The sequence below is a fragment of the Apium graveolens genome, chromosome 9, assembly GCF_009905375.1.
Source record: "Apium graveolens cultivar Ventura chromosome 9, ASM990537v1, whole genome shotgun sequence".
Taxonomy (NCBI): Eukaryota; Viridiplantae; Streptophyta; class Magnoliopsida; order Apiales; family Apiaceae; genus Apium; species Apium graveolens.
The window spans coordinates 233,686,086-233,708,114 of record NC_133655.1 but is presented as its reverse complement, the minus strand read 5'-3'; positions in this window follow the sequence as shown (position 1 = coordinate 233,708,114).

The window sequence follows — 22,029 nt, the reverse complement described above, 5'->3', positions numbered from 1 at the left end:
AATCATTCTATTTACGTTTTAATTCGAGAAAGTATAAAAGCCCATTGCATTCTTATTTCCACTTTACGCTTTCTTGCAATTTTTACTCTCTTTCTCTCCCAAAACTCTCAATCTTTTCTCTGCAACCTCTACTCACAACAATGGCACCAGTAGTCAAGATTATGTCTCAGTCTAGCTTTGTTTATGAAAAGAACAATTTCGTAGCCTTGGTAGAAAAGAATGAAGCCCACTCAGATTATCATAAGATGATGGACTTCATCAAGAACTGCAAACTAAGTTATACAATGCTGGAAGCCCCAACTATCTATTGTGAGGTAATTGAGGAGATTTGGACAACTGCAGAGTTCAACTCCACAGATATGACCATTACTTTTTCTCTCAAAGGTAAAGATTACTGTATTAACTGTGATGATATATAGTCTTGCTTTAAGCTACCTGAGAATAATGCCATGACACCACACACTGATAATGATGTATCTGCTATGTTAGATTCCATAGGCTATTCTTTTGATTCTGCTAGTTTAGGGAGCATTAGAAGAAAGGGCCTTAGGAAAGAATGGAGTTTTCTTGGAGATGCCTTTATCAAGGTTTTCTCTGGGAAGATTAGCAATTTTGATGCCATAACTTCATTTGTTGTTAATATGCTCTATATGCTAGTTTCTAATAGGTACTTTAATTTTAGCAACTATTTCATGCTAGAATTAGGTTCCAGGTTAGGTAACAAAGCTAATAGACCTCATAACATCTACTATGCTAGATTCTTTATGTTATTGGCTAACCATGTTGCTGAAGGTTTGGTCATAACTAATGAGAGCAATAAACTCAAATGCTGGGCACAAGAGAAAAGGGTCATTGCAGACCTTTTAAGAATTAACCTCAACAGCCATGTGCCATTGGTATATTTACCAATAATGAATGCACCTAAGGTAAGTGAGGTAAATACTTCTGCAACTCCTACCTCTTCGAACCCCATTGTTTCTTTGCCTTCTAGTGTGGCAATGGAATCTGTGTCTTTGTCCCAACAGATTCCTACCAAAGCCACCAAAACTAAAATTCCAAAACACAAGTCAAAGAAAACCACCTTTGTTGTTTCTCAAAAGACAATAGTTGTAACAACTACCATAAACCCTGAAGGGAGTGAACAGGGTGTGAGTGGTGAGGGGAGGGGTGAACATCAAGAAACCCCCCAGGATAAGGTGGGAGAGGTGAGTGGTACCCTAGTCAGCCAAGCCTCAGTTTCTCAAAAGACTATGGTGGTTCAAAAAGAGTCAAACACATCCCTAGTTACATCCTCCCAAAAGGATGCAGCTATTGAAAATAGTCCCCAACCAGGGACACAGAACAAAAGAGGGAGGGACACTGAAGCCACACATTCACCTATCAAAGCCTTTTCAAGAAGAAAGAAGGCTAAAACCCTAGTTTCAACACAGGAGGCACACACTGCACAGATACATCCACATGTATCTTTACCTTCTCAAATTCAGCTTGATGTGGCTCCAACAAATGTGGAGTCACAGCCCCATTCTCTCATAATAGACACACATCAATCACCAAATTCTCCATCACCATCTCTGAATGTGGATATGATATTCACATCAATTCCTGATTCTCCCTCTTTAAAACTCAGGGAGGAGCCCCACTCAAATCCTGGTGATCATCATCTTTTAGATGATTTGTTGGATCATCAGCCAATTCTTTCAGACTTAGTTGAAGAATATGTGTCACCTCACTTAAAATCAATTCACACAGATTCAACAATTATGTCACTTTCAATATCTACATATTTTCCTTCTTCAACGGATATCTCTCATCCGTTGACAAGTGGTTGATCTTCGACGGATAAGCTTAACAGCAGTTATCCGTTGATATCATCAGTTTCCACTTCAACGGATACTCCCTATCCGTTGATGGTCTCTACACATATAACTGAATCAATTCCAAGTGTAGAAGACATGGTTACTGTACAATCACTTCTAGGATTGAGGGAAGAGAGTGATAATTTGAGTGAGAGGCTGGGTTGCTCTCAGGCAAAAGGAGAGGTTGAGAGTCAAAATATGCATGCTATTTCTTCCAGCATGGCAAAAGTGAGTGAGGGGAGTGCCACCTTAGTAGGTGAGGGTGAGGGTGTGAGGGTGGGTGTGAGCCAGGGGGAGCCCCTAATGCAAGAATATAGAGAAAATGAGAGAAAAGCAGGTACAGAAGCTATAAGGGTGGATCCAGCCATTGCTAGTGAGTCAATAACTGTGGATGATGCTGAAAAGGGAAGACAATTTCAGCAACATTACAAAGATGAAATTGATAACATTTCCTTGAATGCTGACACTTTCACTCATCCTGTTTCAGCCTATCAACTGTTGGCTGCTCAGGGCAATGTGGAGGCAGAGCAGACTTTGAACATAGTGCACACTTCAGAATCTCTTCAAAGAGATAAAGCTGCTGTTAATAGGATGCCTTCTCAAGCTGGTGAGCCATCTGAAAAATTTGAAGTAAATTCTAATGATGATGACTCTATTTCTTTGGATGGGAGCATGAACTTAGGGGGAGATGCAGGCCCAAGTTCTGTTCCAGATTTACCTGAATGGGCATGGACAAAGAAATCTACACCAGGACAGTTTGGTGTAGCTTTGGTCAAGCAGGTTATGGCTATTCAAAAGGCCCTTCAGGACACTTCAGATGCTGGTACCAAGGCTATTATTCAAGCTCATCTAGACTCTCTGCATCTCTTGCAGTTACAGCACATCAGACATAATTTGAGTGTGAATGAACTCAAAAAGGATATTGCTGATCTTAAATCCTATAATTCTGAGAAGTTGGATTCAGTCATGCCTTATGGTATAATGCAAGATTTGTTGCTGAGATTAAGGAGAGAGTCTGATGCTGACAAGAGGCTGGCCAAGTTGGAAAACAGAGTTCAAGTCATTGAAGACTCTGTGGTCACCATTCTTCAAAATCAACATTCTCAGACAAGTCTACTATTGCAGCTGGAAAAAGCACAAGGCTTGACCCCTATCCTTGATGATAACAAAAAGGGGGAGAATAAAGGGGAAAGGGAAGGAGAGCCATCAACAAAAGTTCAAATATCTAAAGTGCTAGTTCCTGCCATCACCACTTCTCCAACACTTCAAATCAAAGGAAAGCTTGATGGAATTAATCTAATCCAGATAACAGCAGTTGAGATGAAAGTCAAAGAGCAAAGGAGGAAAATTGATGAAAGGATGCAACAAATTTTTGGTTCTACAACTTCAAAATCACAATATGTGAAGCATAACACAAAGGTGGAGCCAATCATTATGGAGCTCAAGCCAGTAAGGAGGAATAAGGTTGGAGAGACTTCTTCCAAGAATCTGAAACCTATGGTTCTCAAGCCCAATAACAGATCCAACAAGGACTCTACAAAGAACCCTCTAAGCCTTGCTCAGTTGAAAGGAGTTGATTTTCCTCTCCCAAAGCCTGATGAAGACAAGGTTTTGGGTGGTAATATCATGAAGCACAAGGAGACCAAGGATGTAGTTGAAAGAATGAACATGGCTATTATCTTTAGAGAGGGAAATAGTATCTGTGTCATACAAGGACATCCCAAATTCTCAATAGCCAAGAGGAAAGAAGCCAGAAGGTTGAAAGAAGAAGCTAAAAAGCTAAAGGCTGACAAAAGAGCACAAGCAAAGCTTGAAAAACAGCTAAAGTTAAGTCAAGCTGAAGAAAAGAAAGAAATTGAAGATAAGGGTGAAGATGTAGGTATGGGGGACATGCTTAATGATGATGTGGAAGAAAGAAGCAAGGAAAGAAAGGAATGGCAGAAAGGGAACATATGGAAGGTCAATGCAAAAAGGAAGATTGTAGATGAAACTGAAGAAACCCAATCAAAATCCAAACCACTACCTTCTATTCTTGAACCCATTGTGCCTAGCCCCTTCATAAACATCCATGGTGAAACAATCACTCCTAAGGAGGAACCAATTGATTTGGGACACCATCAAATTGCCCACTTACTTAACCATTTCTCCACCATCAAAGAAATAGAAAAGAAAAATCAAATCAACACCTCCTCTAACCTCAATCAAATTCACTCAGAAGCCTAAGCCTAAGCCACAAGCCTCAAAGGATGATTATGTTCACATTTGTGACATAAAGGAATTTACAGACATTGAACTCTATCTGGATGAGCTGGAGGAAGTAAGGAGAATAGATGCCTACAGACAGCTTCCAGAAAGATTAGTGTTCAAATATAAAGGAAGTGGGGAAAGGACTTGGCCTCTTTACAGAATTCTGGATGAAGGCTATTCTACCTTGGTTAGAGTCTACTCAGCTATAAAAAGGGATTCTGGCTTTACCAGGACTGCTAAAACTGAGATTCTCAACAAGATTGTCAGCATAAGGAAAACTTGGTGGGAGCCCAATGCCTTGCCTAGAACATTACTCATCCCAGAGAGAGGAATTACAGTTCATAAATCACCTCATTGGTTGATGGAGTTCAGAGACAATAAAGGAGTCAGAAGATTTTTCAGACTTGAAGATCAGCTCAAGATTGCCAGTAATGAAACTCTCAAGGATATGCAATCTAAGTTGGACATCAATGAAGAAGATGAAGCTGAATTCTACAGACAACTCCAACTCCAAATAGAGGAAAATGACAGGAAGCTAGGGAAGAAAACAAGGGATCAAAGGAAAAGAAATTAATCTACTCAGGCTTAAGGAGCACCCTTGGAAACAATGTAATTCTTCAATTCTATCTTAGTATAAACATTTTTGCAGCACTTTTGAATTTCTACTTTATTTCAGTTCATATGTTTGATAAGTGTTTTGTTATCATCAAGTTAAACCCAAATTTATGCCTACAGTTCTAGTAGACATAAATAGGGGGAGATTATTAGGAATATGTATATTAGTTTGATGATAAGTTAAACAAAACACTTAAGTATAAATCTAGTGTTTGTAGCCTCAACGGATAAGACCATTTTGGCTATCCATTGAAGGAGTAGCTTTACTTAGAAATAAGTTTAGTATTGTAGCACATTTCACTCTCTGTATTTAAGTTGTAATTCTTAGATGTTGTGGGAAATTATCAGTCATGTTGACTACTAGTGGATATACAAATAGGAGGGCTAATTATAAATATTTCATGTCTTGTAATTTTGTATAAGTGAAGTAGTGTCAACTGATATTAAAGGCCTTCAACGGATGAGAAACAAAGCTTCAACGGATGTCTCTAAAGCTTCAACGGATAACATCCATCAACGGATGAGTGCTTCAACGGATAAAGCTTCAACTGCTAATGCATCAACGGATAAAGCTTCAACGGATAAAGCTTCAACGGATAAAGTCATCAATGGATGAAAGCTTCAACGGATGCTTAGTTCAATAGCAGTTGATAGTGACAATTCATAAGCTGACAGAGGCACATGGGTTGACAGAGACAAACTAAAATGTGGCAGCCTCTAGGAGGAATCAAGAAAATGCAGCATTTCCATTCGGGTGTAAACAAGGAAGTTATCAAAGATTCACAGCTAAACCTAAATTGCATTGGATAGAGAAATGAAGAAGAAACATGTGAAGAATCTTTTAATTGTATTTTACAGTTTTCTCTTCACTTGTAAACTTGGTGATATATAAATCAAGTAGCAGCTAGTAATTAGAGTGTGAATTTTCCAGAGCTGTTTAGAAAAATCCAGAGAGAAAATCATCTAGTTTGTACTAGGACGCAGCTGTGATTTAATTCTTTGAATCACAGATTTTCTGAAATAACACATCTCTGGTGGAACAACAAATCCACCAGAAAAGTTTTTTAGTTCTTTGTGTTCTTTACATTTATGTTTGAATATATATTTGTCTGTATTAGCTTCAAGCAATTCACACACATTAGTTCTCTAAAACACTTAGCCTTAGAAACTGCTCAAAACTTGAAAAAGTTTTGAGATTTACATTCAACCCCCCTTCTGTAAATCTCATTGTTAGTCCACTGGGAATAACAGCTACACTAGAAGGCAAAGAAATGGTTGAGGTTGGAAGAGTAGAGACAGTTGAAGTTACCTCACTTACCTGAGGTGCCTCCATTACTGGAAAGTAGAAGAGTGGCATCTCTTTGTGGTGATCTGCTCTATTGAGATTTGCAATAATTCTTCTTTCTTGAACCCAACAATCTAACTTGTTGGTTGGGTTCTCAAGCACAATATCCTCAGAGAGGTGGTTAGCAAGCATCATGAAAAATCTAGCATAATAAACATTCTTACCCCTCTTATTAAGCTCCCCTAACTTAAACCCCAACTCAAACAAGACTAGATCACTAAAATTGAAGTATTTATCAGTTACTAGCATGTAGAGCATATTGAGCATGGAGATATTAACAGAATCAAAGTTGCTAATTTTACCATAAAATACTTTAGTAACTACATCACACAGATAACTCCATTCTTTTCTAAGACCCAATCTCCTAGTTTCACTTAATTTAGAGATGGTGAGTGCATAACCCATGGAGTTTAACATGTTAACAATATCAGCGTATGTGTGTGGAGTAGTAACAGCATTATCAGGAATCTTAAAGCATACTTTAACAATGTCACTATTAACACAGAATTCCTTACCTTTAATAGTGAAAGTGATGGTCTTGTCAGTTGAGTTGTACACTGCAGTCGTCCATGTTTCCTCCATAACCTCACAGTAGATAGTGGGAGACTCCAACATGGCATATTTGAGCTTACAGCCTTGCACAAAATCCATCATTTTGTGGTAGTCTCCAGACTATTGAATCCCCTTATTTACGAGAGCCGTGAAATTGTTCTTCTCATAGATAAAGCCAGTTTGAGACATGATTTTGATGACTGGTGCCATTGTTAGAGAGTAAAAGTTGTAGAGAGAGGGTAATTACTTTTGAGAAAGAAAGAAGTTAGAGCAGATGAATTGAGAATGATAAAAAAAAAGAAATGAAAATGAATTTTGCTTTTATACCATCTCAAAAAATAACTGTCAAAAATAATAAAGTAAAATAAAGTGACCAATAAAAATTGCCCAAAATAGCCGTTAAAATAAAATAAACTATAAAAATTCCATCAACCATCCGTCGTGTTATGCTTACAAACTGTAAGTATACTCAATGGATAATGTTCAGAAAATTAATGGCTAGGATTTAGAAAATTTGACGGATGAGGATAAACATTATCCGTCGAGTTATAAAAATTCCAGAAAAAAATGATTTTATTAACAAATTGTATTACGATGGATGATCGAACTCGATGGATAATGATCATCCGTTAAGATGTAAATTTTGACTTAGCCAAAACTTCATCCAGAACTGAAAAATCAATTAAATTTGTGGCTGCTTTACAACTTGTAAAATATCTGAAAAGATTCGAGAGTAATTAAGCATACCTAACTCACTTACCAACCTTGAAAATGTGGATTCATCCAGTGGCTTGGTAAATATATCTGCAAGCTATTTTTTACATGGAATAAAATATAGTTCCACAGTACCATTCATTACATGTTCCCTCATGAAGTGGTACTTGATGTCTATGTGCTTTGTTCTTGAATGCTGTACTGGATTCTCAGTGATGGCAATTGCACTTGTGTTGTCAAAGAAAATAGGAATTCTTTCCACTTGCAGACCATAGTCTAGCAATTGGTTTTTCATCCACAAAATATGTGCAAGCAACTGCCAGCAGCAATATATTCAGCTTCTGATGTAGAAGTAGAAACTGAATTTTGCTTTTTACTGAACCAGGACACAAGTTTGTTTCCTAGAAATTGACAGGTTCCTGTTATACTTTTTCTATCAATTCTACAACCTGCATAGTCTGCATCTGAATAACCAGTTAGATCAAAACCAGAATCTCTAGGGTACCAAATGCCAAGTTTTGGTGTACCTTTAAGATATCTGAAAATTCTCTTAATAGCAATTAAATGAGATTCTCTAGGATCAGCCTAAAATCTAGCACAAAGACATGTAGCAAATATTATATCTGGCCTACTAGCTGTTAAGTATAGAAGTGAGCCAACCATGCCTCTATAACTTGAAATATCCACAGACTTTTCAGTAGTGTTTAATTCAAGTTTAGTTTCAGTGGCCATGGGAGTTTTTGCAGATGTGCAATCCATTAGTTCAAACTTCTTTAAAAGATCATAAATGTATTTAGTTTTACTAATGAATATTCCATCACTAACTTGCTTAACTTGCAAACCAAGAAAGTAAGTTAGTTCTCCCATCATGCTCATTTCATACTTACTTTGCATCAATTTGGCAAACTTTTTGCAAAGTTTTTCATCTGTAGAGCCAAAAATAATGTCATCTACATAAATTTGAACAAGTATGCTAGAGCCATTAACATTTCTAAAGAATAAAGTTTTGTCTACAATACCTCTAGTGAAGTGATTCTCTAAAAGAAACTTTGACAAAGTGTCAAACCAGCCTCTAGGTGCTTGCTTCAATCCATAGAGTGCTTTCAAAAGATAGTATACATGATCAGGTAGATTTGGATCTTCAAAACCAGGAGGCTGACTGACATAGACTTCCTCCTCCAAAATCTCCATTTAGAAAAGCACTTTTGACATCCATTTGATAGACCTTGAAATTGGCATGGGCTGCATAGGCTAAGAAGATTCTGATGGCTTCAAGTCTTGCAACAGGAGCAAAGGTTTCATTAAAATCTATTCCTTCTTGTTGACAATAGCCCTTAACAACCAATCTAGATTTGTTCCTCACTACTATGCCATTTTCATCCATCTTGTTTCTGAATACCCATTTGATGTCTATTGGATTCTTTCCTTTAGGCTTGGGTACCAGCTTCCAAACATTGTTCCTTTCAAATTAATTTAGCTCCTCCTGCATAGCTAAAATCCAATCAGGATCCAACAAAGCTTCTTCTACCTTCTTTGGTTCTTCCTTAGATAGGAAACTGCTATATAGACATTCTTCCTGAGTTGCTCTCCTTGTTTGAACTCTAGAAGATACATTACCAATGATGAGTTCAAAAGGGTGATCCTTTGTCCTTTTTCTTTGTTGAGGTAGATTAGCTCTAGATGAAGAGGTCTCATTGTTGTCTTGATATGAGATTGAGTTTTGATTATTAGAAACTCCCCCTGAGTTTGTGAATCTATGATTTGAAAAAGGGGAACTTTCTGTAAGTAATCTATTCTGACTTTCAGCTTCTTTTGATGACCCGACGGATGGTGTATTTTGAGTTTCGATGGATGAAGTTGATTGTCTCCCGATGGATGATGCAGATTGTCTATCGACGGATGAAGCATTCTGTAACTCGATGGATGTTGAGTTATTAGCTTCATTGATTGTAGATATTTCTGCACTATCCTTATTAGTAGTTTCTTGATCACTTTCATTATCACTATCATCATTAACCATCTCCACATTGTCAAATTTGAGGCTCTCATGGTAATCTCCATCTTGCAGTCCTTCAATCTTTTTATCATCAAACACAACATGTATTGATTCCATAACAATGTTGGTTCTCAGATTGTAGACTCTGTATGCTTTACCAACAACATATCCAATAAAAATTCCTTCATCTGCTTTAGCATCAAACTTCCCATTTTGATCAGTTTGATTTCTCAAGATATAACATATACAGCCAAAGACATGAAGAAAATTTAGAGTTGGCTTCTTGTTCTTGAACAATTGGTAGGGAGTCATGCATTTTGCTTGATTAACCAAAGAAATATTCTGAGTGTAGCATGCAATATTTACAGCTTCAGCCCAGAAGTATGTTGGTAACTGTGATTCTTCGAGCATGGTCCTTGCAACTTTAATAAGTGATCTGTTCTTTCTTTCTACTACTCCATTTTGTTGTGGAGTTCTTGCTGCTGAAAACTAATGCATAATCCCATTCTCTTCACAAAATACTCTCATAACAGAATTCTTGAATTCAGTTCCATTGTCAGTCCTGATTCTTCTAACGTTGAAATCAGGATGATTGTTGACTTGCCTTATGTGATTGATGATGATTTCACTAACCTCATCTTTAGACTTAAGGAAATATGTCCAAGAGAACTTTGAGAAATCATCTACAATTACTAGGCAAAATCTCTTCCTTGAGACGGACAACACATTGACTGGTCCAAATAAATCCATATGTAGCAGTTGCAAAGGTTCTTCAATTGTTGAATCAAGCTTCTTTCTGAATGATGCTTTGATATGCTTTCCCTTTTGGCAAGCATCACACAGTCCATCCTTAGAAAACTCCACTTGAGGAATACCTCTAACCAGTTCTTTCTTTACAAGCTCATTCATGGTCTTGAAGTTTAGATGGGATAGCTTCTTGTGCCATAGCCAACTTTCATCTTGACTTGCTTTACTGAGAAGACAAGTAACAGATTCTTTATTTGATGAGTTGAAGTCAACTAGGTACATATTACCTTTTCTCACTCCAGTGAGAACCACTTTGTTGCTCCTCTTGTTTGTCACAACACAGGCTTCTGTATTGAAGGTTACTGAATTGCCTTTATCACAAAGCTAGCTGATACTCATCAAATTATGCTTGAGACCATCCACTAAGGCAACCTCCTCAATGATGACATTGTCTTTTGAAATCAAGCCATATCCCACAATATAACCCTTGCTGTCATCTCCAAATGTAAAACTTGGGCTAGCTCTCTCCTTGAACTCTGTAAGCAGGGTAGAATTTCCAGTCATGTGTCTTGAACAACAACTATCCAAGTACCACAGATTCTTTCTGTTTCCCTGCACACATTAAAACTAAATCAAGTTGATTTTGGTACCCAAGTTTCCTTGGGTCCAGCCTTGTTAGCTTTCTTCTTTCTTAGGTTTGATCTCATTTGACTTGAGGATATCAGATTCATCCTTAGTCATCTGAGTTGGACCTTTGAAACCATTCATTAAAACAGAATTATCATGCACATTTTGATTAACAGGAAATGGCATGCTATTTGCAAATATGTTATTCTAGTAGGGCATGCTAAATGGCATTTGAGGCAGACTAAATGCATCATAATAAGGATTAGGTGCAAATGGCATATTAGCAAATTGTGCATTCATATTCTGTGTAGACATAGCATTCAAAAGCATAGAAGGCATAGCACTCATGTTGGGAAAATAAGGTGGTACAGTCATGGAGGTAGGCATGGCAAGTTTGCAATTAACAGACAGATGATTAACACTACCATACTTAACACAGATTTTTCTAGGAGCATGCTTATCAGGTGTGTAGTTGTTATGTTTGTTAATCCCTACTTTTCAATTTCTATTGTTTTTCTTTTTAGCCTCTGTTTTAACCTCAATCTTTTCTAGTCTGTCATTCAATTGCTTGATGGACAGATGACCAACATTCACTTTCTTCTCCTTCTTCACTTGACTAGATTTACTTGAAATAAAGTTTTTGGAAACTGATCCATATTTTTCATTTAACTTGGCAAGTTTGGCTTTACTCACAGGTTTGCTTACAGCCGACAGATGAGGATTTATGTCACTCGACGGATAACCTTTTTGATTATCCGACGGATGACTTTCATCATCCGTCGAGTCTACATCTGTTTGCAATTCTTCAACCAAATTGGACTCCAGCTTCTCTTTATTCTTTTTCCAGGCTGCATCACAGAAGCATTCAATACCTTGAACTTTGGTGATTTGAGCATGGACATCTCTAGATGATTTCCATGCCTTAATCACCTTCTGTTCTCGTTCAAGCTGCTTCTTCAAAATTTCTTCTTTCTTCAAGTACTCAGTAAATTTCTCCTTAGCAATCTTACTATCTATTCTCAATTTTTCAAATTCAATAAACTGAGACTCTAGCACATTATTCCTCTCACTTAAAAACAAATTGTTTTCTTTGATTTTAGCATTTTCCTTAGTGAGGGACTTAAGTGTAACACGCAAATGATATAATTCTATAGACATGTCATTTATTGCATCATTACACTCAACTTCAGATAAATGTGCAAGGTTAGTGGTTATTACCTGATTACTTGAAGAACTTGTCTCTGTTTCATCAGACTTGGCCATTAGGGCTAGATTGACATAGCTGACATCTTCATCCTCATCCAGATCATCTGCTGCCCAGTCACTTTCTTGTACGCCCTTTCCTTTTGTTTGAGCAACTTAAAAAACTTCTTTTTATAATCCACAGGCTCAAACTTTTTCTTGCTGGAATCTGACTTTCTACACTCACTGGCAAAGTGCCCTGCCAAGCCACATTTGAAATATTTGAATTTTGATTTATCCACTATGTTTCTATTTGGCTTAGCTGCTCTAAAGTTCTTCTTGAACTTGAGCTTGGAAAATCTTCTGGAAAGAAATGCAAGATGTTCATAAATATCATCCATATCATCTTGGCTCAAAGAATCTTCATTTTCTGCTACCAACCCCTTGCCCTTGTTTTCACAGACCTTTGAAGTAGACTCAACAGCTTCTATCTTCATTTCCTTCTCTTTCTCTAACTCAGCAACCAGTGCAATGGACCCTCCTTTCTTTCTCCCTTTCTCGATTCTTTCATCTTGCTCTATTTCAAGCTCATAAGTCTTTAGAATGCCATACAGTCTCTCTAGTGTAAACTCCTTGTATTCTTGTGAATTTCTCAAGGAGACTGTCATTGGTTTCCATTCTTTTGGAAGGGATCTCAGGAATTTGAGGTTAGAGTCTTTGGTTTGGTAGACTCTTCCATGCAGCTTCAGAGCATTTAGTAGCTTTTGAAATCTACTAAAGATATCAGTGATAGTTTCACCTTCTTCACAGTGGAAATGCTCATATTGTTGAATTAGCAACTATATCGTGTTTTCTCTAAATTATTCAGTACCATCACAAATTATTTGAATGGTGTTCCAAACCTCCTTGGTTGTCTTGCAATTGATGATGTTGTCAAACATGTCACCATCAAATCCATTGAATAAGATATTCATGGCCTTCTTGTCCTTCCTGACTTGTTTAATATTAGGATCTGACCATTCATGCCTTGGCTTGGGAACTGATGGCTCATTTCCAGTTGCAGCTCTCATTGGTACATGAGGACCTCTCTCTATGCAATCCACATAGGCCTCATCTTGAGAAAGTAAATGAAGATGCATCTTTACCTTCCAGTGATGGTAATTATCTTTGTCCAGAAAAGGAATCTTGACTCCAACATCCTTCTTGTTCATCTTGCTGTTTGTTATGATCTTTAAACTCTATGTGCTTCAAGTGCTTGCTCTGATACCAATTGTTAGTCCCTAACAATACAACAAGAATTACAGAAGGGGGGGTGGGGTTGAATGTAATTCTGTCTATTTTTTTAGATTAATGAAAAATGGTTCTAACTTAATAATATATAAGTGTTTGACTTGCAAAGTGCGGAATGAAGAGTTAGATAAATCAAAACACAAGTAATAAAAATACAAGTCTTTAAAAACTTTCTGGTGGATTTGAATGTATCCACCAGATATATATATATATATATATATATATATCAAGAGAACCCTGTGAAGCTTGAATAGCTCACAGCTGCTTACAAATATGAACAACTAAACTTACAGAGAAATGCTACAGGATTCAGCTTACAGTTGTTTCTCTGAGAATGTATTTGCTTAGTCTTGTTGTTGTTCTACTTGCTACTCTTGGTTTATATATCACCAAGATTACATAGTAAAAAGACAAGATAATAAAACAAAACCTATCAAGTCTAATACCATGCTGCTTCACTACTCTATTCAAGCATCTTTGAATATCTTCATAATAGCATGGAAATGGTAATGCTTCTTTGTTCTAAAAAATCCAGCTGAATAGGCTGCCACATTCCTTTTTCAAACACTCGACGCATGTGACTGTGTTGTCACTATCAACAGATGTTTATATTGATCATCCGTCGGGTACATGATTATTATCCGTCGGGTTGCCTTGTTGATCATCCGTCGGGTAGCTTTGTTGATCATCCGTCAGGTAGCTATTTGACACTTGACTTCATTTCATTTATGCAGAATTACAAGACATCTTATATTTACAATTAATCAACCTATTCTGCATATCTAATTAAAGTCAACATAACTTTTATGCTACTATACAAAGGTGTTTGCAGAAATGTGCTACATGACTTATTGTTACATAAGCTACTCACTCGATGGATGTCAAATCATCATCCGTCGGGACTATATCTGATCATCCGTCGAGTGCTACATTTTTCACTAAGTTGAATCTACTAAGGTGTTTTGTTAATGTAATCATCAAGTTCACAACATATTCCCAACACAATCTTCTCACGAATTGGGGGAGATTATTGTGTAAGACATGCATGTACAATAACAAGACTAAGTCAAATTGACAACCCTAAGTAAGTTGTATTGTAATCTTAGTTTACATTTTGCATTGTAACATTTAAAGTTTGTAAAAATGTCAAAGAGCAGACTGAAGTCTTTTTCTTTAAATAGTATCAAGCCTAAGAATTCTATCTGGAAGAAGATCAAGAAGATCATGCCTCAGAAGAATTATGAAGAAGCTTGGAGTTGAATAAATCTGTTTTGAGAAAAATGTTCAAAGTCAAGATCTCTACAAGTCATATATTTAGTGTTTTAGAGAAGTCATTCGAGAACTCCAGAATGAATTATAGAGAAGTCAGGAAAGCAACTAGAGAACTCAGAGATATCGACAAGCCAAATTGAAGACATGAAGATTGGAGATATCAACAAGTCATTTCTTTACTAGAGAACTCAGAGTTATCGATAATTCAAATATCACTAGAGAACTCTGAGATATCGACAAGTCAAATATCACTAGAGAACTTTGAGATATTGACAAGTCAAATATCACTAGAGAACTCTGAGTTATCGACAAGTCAATTAGTCACTAGAGAACTCAGAGATATCTATAAGCAAAAAGAAAAGATCTCGACAAGCTAAATTCTCTTATAGAGAACTCAGAGACCCTTAGAAGTCAAAGAAACTATAGAGTAATGAGAGATCTCTATAAGCCAATATACTTATCGAGATGTCAAGTTCTCTATATACCAAACTGGAGATCTCGAGGTATAACTCAAAGTACAAAATGTAGATCAGTTTAATATCCAAGATTAAAAATCAACAAATAATCCACTCAACTGGATTGACAATTCTACAAAAGGCAGCTTGAGGCGTGCAAGATCAAGGGTGAAGATTAACTGACAAAGGAATATCAAAGTTAACACAGTATGCAAAGATATGCTAAGCCAGAAATGGAAGATATACTTTTCCTAAAATGGAATGATTAGTGATAGTTTACTAAAGTGAATATCATCTCTTATTACACACTTAACTATTATATAAATTTAACATTGGTCCTTTGTTAGAAGTAACAATTTAGATCAGAAAAATCTTGTATTCTCTCAAGGAAGAAGCTAAGCTCTTTAACAACAAAGAGCCTAGAAATTTTATAGCAAAACATTCTTAATTTTAATATAAAATTAAGTGAGTTTTGAAAGATTTGTGTTCATTTTTATTGTTTTTTTAATTTCAGTATTAACACATCTCACTGCAAGATTTAATTTACTTTGTTCACAACCATAAAAATTTCAAGAAAAGCATAAAAATACAAAAACACATTAACCCCCCTGTGTGTAATTCATTATCTAACAAGTTATATTTCTGAATTATGTGCCATTGTCACTCCTCAATCTTTTCACACAATTCTAATCTTCAGCCTGTTACTCAATCTTCTTGATGTGTTCAATTATGATGTGTGGAGTTTCATCTTTAAAATATATCAATTTTACCCATGTGTATCTTGAGTAGTCATCCAACATCACAAGTGCATATTTTTTTTCTTGAAATTGATAAGACATTAACTGATCCAAATAAGTCCATGTGAATAAGTTGCAAAGGTGCACTTATAGAATTCACAGTTTTACTCTTGTAACTTGATCTCTTCATTTTTCCTTTTTGACGAGCCTCACAGACCTCATTCTGAGCAAACTCCAGATTTGACATGTCTCTCACTAACTCCTTTTTGACAAGAGTGTTGATTGCTTTGTAATTCAAGTGAGAGAGCTTTGTATGACACAACTTCCTTTGTTCTTCAGATGCCTTGGTGTAGAAGAAACAAATTCCATCCTTATTTGCTGAGTCCAAGTCTGCAATAAATAGGCTTCCCTTTCTTACTCCTTTTAGAGCAACTTCATTAGTCTTTTTGCTGATGATTAAGCATTCTTCTTTATCAAATTTTACATTGAATCCTCTATCTGTGAACTAACTGACACTTAGGAGATTTACTTCCAAACCAGCAATCAATGCTACATCTTCTATGACAATATTTCCAGAAATCAATTTGCCATATCCCATTGTGAAACCTTTGATGTTGTCTCTAAAAGTCACTAATGGGCCAACCATCTCCTCAAACTGTGATAGCAGGGCTAATTCACCAGTCTTATATCTTGAACATCCATTATCTATGATCCATATGATTTTCTTCATTTCATTTTGCCCTGCACACAATGAGGATTAAGTGTTTTTAGTTATCCAAGCAGTGTTGGGTACTTTCTTCTTGTTAACAGAATGTGCAGAATTAGAATGAGTTGATTCAGTTAGAATGGTATTCATTGCTTGATTTGTATGTTCCTTTTTGGCTGCAGATCCAATGTTGATTTTCTTGATGTCTACTCTCAGATTATGGAAACTTGTCATTACTTTCATGTTGCAAGGAATGCAATCAAAATTATTATAGAAGAAATAGATATCTCCAGTCTTTGCTTCACTATACTTGCATGCTCCCTATCTCGGCTCACTAACAACCTTTTTACAAAGATGAGTTAAATGATTTGTAGCGCCATATTTCTGACATTGTTTTCTAGGAGCATCAGCAACAAATGCAAAGTTGTTGCTTTTGTTTATCCCAATCTTTCCATTTTTGTTTTTCTTCTTCTTTCTTGTATCTTCAGTTTTAACTTCCTTGATTGCTTCTTGGGAGTTTGATCAACCATGGGCTTCTTCTCAACTTTAGAAGTTGGAGTTATTTTTGTACATTTATTTTCATTGTCCTCATCAGCAATTTCTTACTTTATGATCAACTCTTCTTCACTGAAATTTACTTCACATGCTTTGAACATAGGTGAACCAACCTTTCTCAGCATAGATGGGACATCTTCACTAGCAGTTGCTTTTCCTTTATCGCCTTCAACTTTCTTGTTGTTGTTTAATACATCATAATCCAAGCCAATAGCTATGTTAGCACATGGCTTATTCTTCTCATGGTACTGACAAACTAACTGAGATGCATTTCTAAATGATTTCAGTTTCACTTCATTCTTTTCTAGCTTCTTCCTCAACACAGCTTCTATCTCAGTAGCACACTTCAGCTTGTTCTTTAGATAATCATTTTCTTGCTTGACTCTCTCAAGCTCCACAAGCAGTAGATCAAACTTTTGTTTCTCACTCTCAAGCTTCTCATTAGCTTTTGGCCACCTACTGACCTCCTTAGTAGCTGCTACCATGCTAATATGGATATGGAACATTTCTATGCTCATCTTTTCAACAGTTTCCTTATATTGAATTTCATTTAAATCAATGGTGGTAAGAGTTGGTACCTTTATTTTTTATGAGGATGACTCTCCTTGCTCCAAGGCCATGAGTGCATAGTTTCCTACTTCCTCATCTTCATCATTTTCAGAATCATCCCAACTCTTTCCTTCTGTAATATAAGCTTTACCTTGTTGCTTTCTTAAAAGAGCATCATACTTTGCTTCCAATTCAAGATAAGCCTTGTCCTTCTCCACTTTCTTTGGCTTCCTGCATTCTATAGCAAAATGGCCCAATTCATCACAATTAAAGCACCTAATCTTTAATCTGTCAACAGATCCTGTTTTATAACCATTTTTGCTTTCAGATTTATACAGTGTTTTTCCTTTCCAGTTATTGTCCTTGTTGGATATTTGTCCCTTATTTTTGAAGAACTTTGGCTTCTTTACTCTAATGTTAGAGAATTTTCTTGCTAAGTAAGCCATGAACTGATCTAACTCATCCAGTTCATCTAAGGTGTAAAATTCATCATCCTCAAGTTCAAGAATAACTTGCTTCTGTGGTTCCTTGTTCTTTTGCTCATTACTTGAGACAACTAGAGTCTGAATTTCTTGTTCATCATCAGATGACTGGTTGTCATTAACCACTAGAGCACTTGATCCATCGACAATGTGTCCTTGACCAACTCTTAAAGACTTTCTTTGAATCATTTCCAGATCATAGGTTTTCAAGTTACCATATAAAACCTCCAGTGTCATTCTGCTCAAGTCTTTCCCTTCTCTTATAGTTGAAATCTTCTGTTCTAAATGGTCAGGAAGGGTGAGCAAAAACTTCAAGTTGATCTCCTCAGCTTCATAGTATTTTTCATGAAGCTGCAAGTCATTAATCATCTTATTGAATCTTTCAAAAATATCAGTTATACTTTCTTTAGGTTTAGCCATGCAACCCTCATACTAAGATACCAAAATTCTCCTTTGATTTGACCTAACTTCCTCTGTTCCCTCACACAGAATTTTTATCTTCTCCCAGGTATGTTTGGTCGTGTCACGATTGATAATGTTATTATACATTACATTGTCAAGTGACTCTATTAAAATTAGTTGCAAGCCACTATCCAGAGAGACTTTCTCCTTTTAAGGTTCAGTATACCGTGAAGGATCTTTAAGAGCATAATGAGCTGGAATGACCATGTCTCCATCTGTAGATTCTTCAACTCTTTCCATGGGAGTGAAAGGGCCATTCTTGAGAATCAGAACATATAGTATATTGGTCATCTTTATAAACAACAATATTTTTTTTCCCGTAATATGTAGTTAGATCTATCAAAGGCGGGAATCTTGATAATGTTAATTTTCCGTGTATTCATTCTTCCAAGATCTTTAATCTGTTTGATTTCAGATTTTGCTTTGATACCACTTGTTAGGTAATGAATACAACACGGGGGGGGGGGGGGTGAATGTGTTTTGGATATTTTTAAGGCTTTTTGAATGTTTATTTGTTGGTGAACAAAGCAGATAAAAAATGCAGCAATATTATGTTAACTGGAAATAAACAGTGCACACAATATTTCAAAACTCACTTAATTTTGTATTAAAATTAAGCTAATGTTTTTCTAAAAATCATGGGTTCTTTGTAAGTAAAGAACTCAGCTTCTTACTTGAGAGAGTTACAAGAAATTCTAGATCTGTTTGATACTATTAAAAGTAAAGGACTAGTGTTTACTTTATATATTAGTAAATGCAGGTTTACACGGCATGCAATGGATTGTACTAAACCCTACTTTAAGTTATCTCTAAAGCTTTCCATTTCTGGCTTAGAGTATCTTTCCAAATCCTGTGAATCTGTGACTTTCCTTTGTCAGTTAATCTTGGCCTTTGATCTTGTACTCTTCAAGCTGCTTTTGTAGACTTTTCAATCTAACTGATTAGATCGTTTGTTAATTGATAATCTTGGATATTTAACTTGCCTCATTCGGTACTTGAGCTTCATATCGAGATCTCCAGTTTGATCTACAGAGAATCGACATCTCGATAAGTATAATGGCTTATCGGGATCTATTAGTTCTCTATAAGTGTTTTGACTTGTCGAGGTCTTTGAGTTCTCGAGGTAGTTTTGACTTGTTGAGGTCTCTAAGTTCTCGAGATAACTTTGACTTGTCGAGGTCTCCAAAACTCTGCATGTAGAAATGACTTGTCGATATCTCTGAGTTCTCTATATACAAAGTGACTTGTCGATATCTTCAATCTTCATATATTCGCTTGACTTGTCGATATCTCTGGTACTTCTTGATAGGCCAATTTGGACTTCTCGATAAGTCATTCTGGAGTTCTTGAATGACTTCTCTATATGACTTGATCTGTGACTTGTAGATATCTTGACTTAGAATGTTTTTCCAAAAACAGATTTATTCAACTCCAAAGTTCTTCACAATTTCTCTGAGGCATGATCTTCTTCCAGAGTTTATTCTTAGGCTTGAGACTGTTTACAGAAAAATACTCCAGTCTAATCTTTGACATTTTACAGACTCAAGTAATACAGTACAAAATACAAATTTAGATTATCATATAACTAATTTTTAGGGCTGTCAATTTGACTTAGTCTTGTTATATTAGAGGCATGTCTTGCACAACATGTTATAATGCTTATACGATTAAGAAATTATTCCAATACTTATAATTAAAACACAATTAACACATATTTATGGTTTAAGGCACAAAGATTATAACATATTGGGTTTGGATTGAGTGTTGTAAAATTCAAATATGTACGTGTTATTCAAATCTGATTGGATCGGATATCCAATATGACAAATAACATAATTAAATTTAAAAAAATTGACGCATATAAACACTATTAATTACTTTGTATAATTAATAAAAGTAAAATATATAAATTGTTAGAGTCAAACACATTATATTTTATGTATCTAATATGGTTAGTGCAATATAAAATATGTTAATAGCATAATAATAAGCACATAGATCCCTATTAGAAAAGTGAAATGATTTTCTATTTTTAACTATTTAAAGTTTGAAACTGTCAATAGCAGAAAATATATACGTGATTACATTATTTTCAATAAAAATATTTAATAATATTTTATTTCTATTATTTTTTATTGTAAAACTAAAACATTTATTATATAATTAATATTATCAAATATTTTAAGATCAACCGGTGGATTGCACAAGTTATTGGCCAGTTTTATAATAAAAGTCAACAAATTACAAACTAATATTCCATGCTTATTTAAATAATCCTAAACTAACCTAAGGTGATATGAAAAAATATCTTAACTAAGAAAATAAGGGTAGATTATAAATCGCTATCAATCTTTCGAGCTTACAAAACGAGACTCATTAAACTTTGAAACGGTTGATTTCAAGGATATCTCCTGCAAAGATATAACCGTCAACTGCTGCAATGCCTTCACGAAAAGTGAAAAATTTCCTCCATCATGATTTTGTTGAGATTACTTGAGTCGGCCCCTTTATCAAATGGCACCGTAGTTGACATCGTAGTTGGGGCATTCTCTTGTCCTTTTTTTGAAACCCGGTGAATGTGTTTCATCGTAGAGAAGTAATGCATCATCAAAAGATTTAGGACTGGTGTAATCATAAATTATTTAGTTAATTTTGATAATCAGTTAAGAATTTTAATTTGGGGAGATCATGTGATATGACATTAATTTATGGTAAGTATAAAAGAACGATTAACTTAAACTTCATTTATCCCATTTAAAATATATAAATCGAACACTATAATATTTTTATATCGACAAATTTTAAGTTGCATAAATGTGACGAGGCAACATACCCAATTATTTGTTATTTATCGTTTTCGGTCTAATTTAACTTTACAAAAATAAAATCTATGCAAGGTTGACTCAAAATTGAAATAATTATTTATAAAACAATTTACTTCAAAAATTAAATTTTAGATGAATCGCTTAGGGATGGTTTAGATAATGAATTTTAACCCAATTAAGGGGAGCAAAACTTACATAAATTAAGTTCAACATTAATAAATCAGTTAAGTTTAAAATTATTTAATTGAGCACCGAGATAAATTAATAATTTCAATAAAATACTAAAATTAATTTTGATAATATTAAATTACGAAGGTTTTGACACACTTATGTAAGCAAAGTGTATTTTTGAATTTAGGATATTGAACATAAGAATAGAAATTGATTAATTTTTCCCCCTAATCTTGTCCAAAGTGACAATCATCAAATGTTATTGAGTGTAAAACGAAGTGTCATGCGAAAAAATTGATGTTTTTTTAAAAAATATCCAAGTTCAAAAGGTTTTTTTTGCCAAATTTCTATTATTAATTTTTTTTTGTAAAAATAGTTTTTTTGTAAATATATAAATTTTCATTTTTTAAAAAAATACGAAGTTCTCTGTGATTTGATGCAATGTCGAAAAATTTCTGCAAATTCATGTAATTAGATGCAATCTTAAATATAATTAAAAATAAAAACTGAAAAATTTAATTGATTGTAGTTACACTATTTTTTTAAATATTCCCAAAAAATAATAAAAATGACAAATTTTATTTTAAAAATAAAAGTTAGTTTGATATTTTTTCTAGAAGTAAAGGCTTCTATATTATAATCTA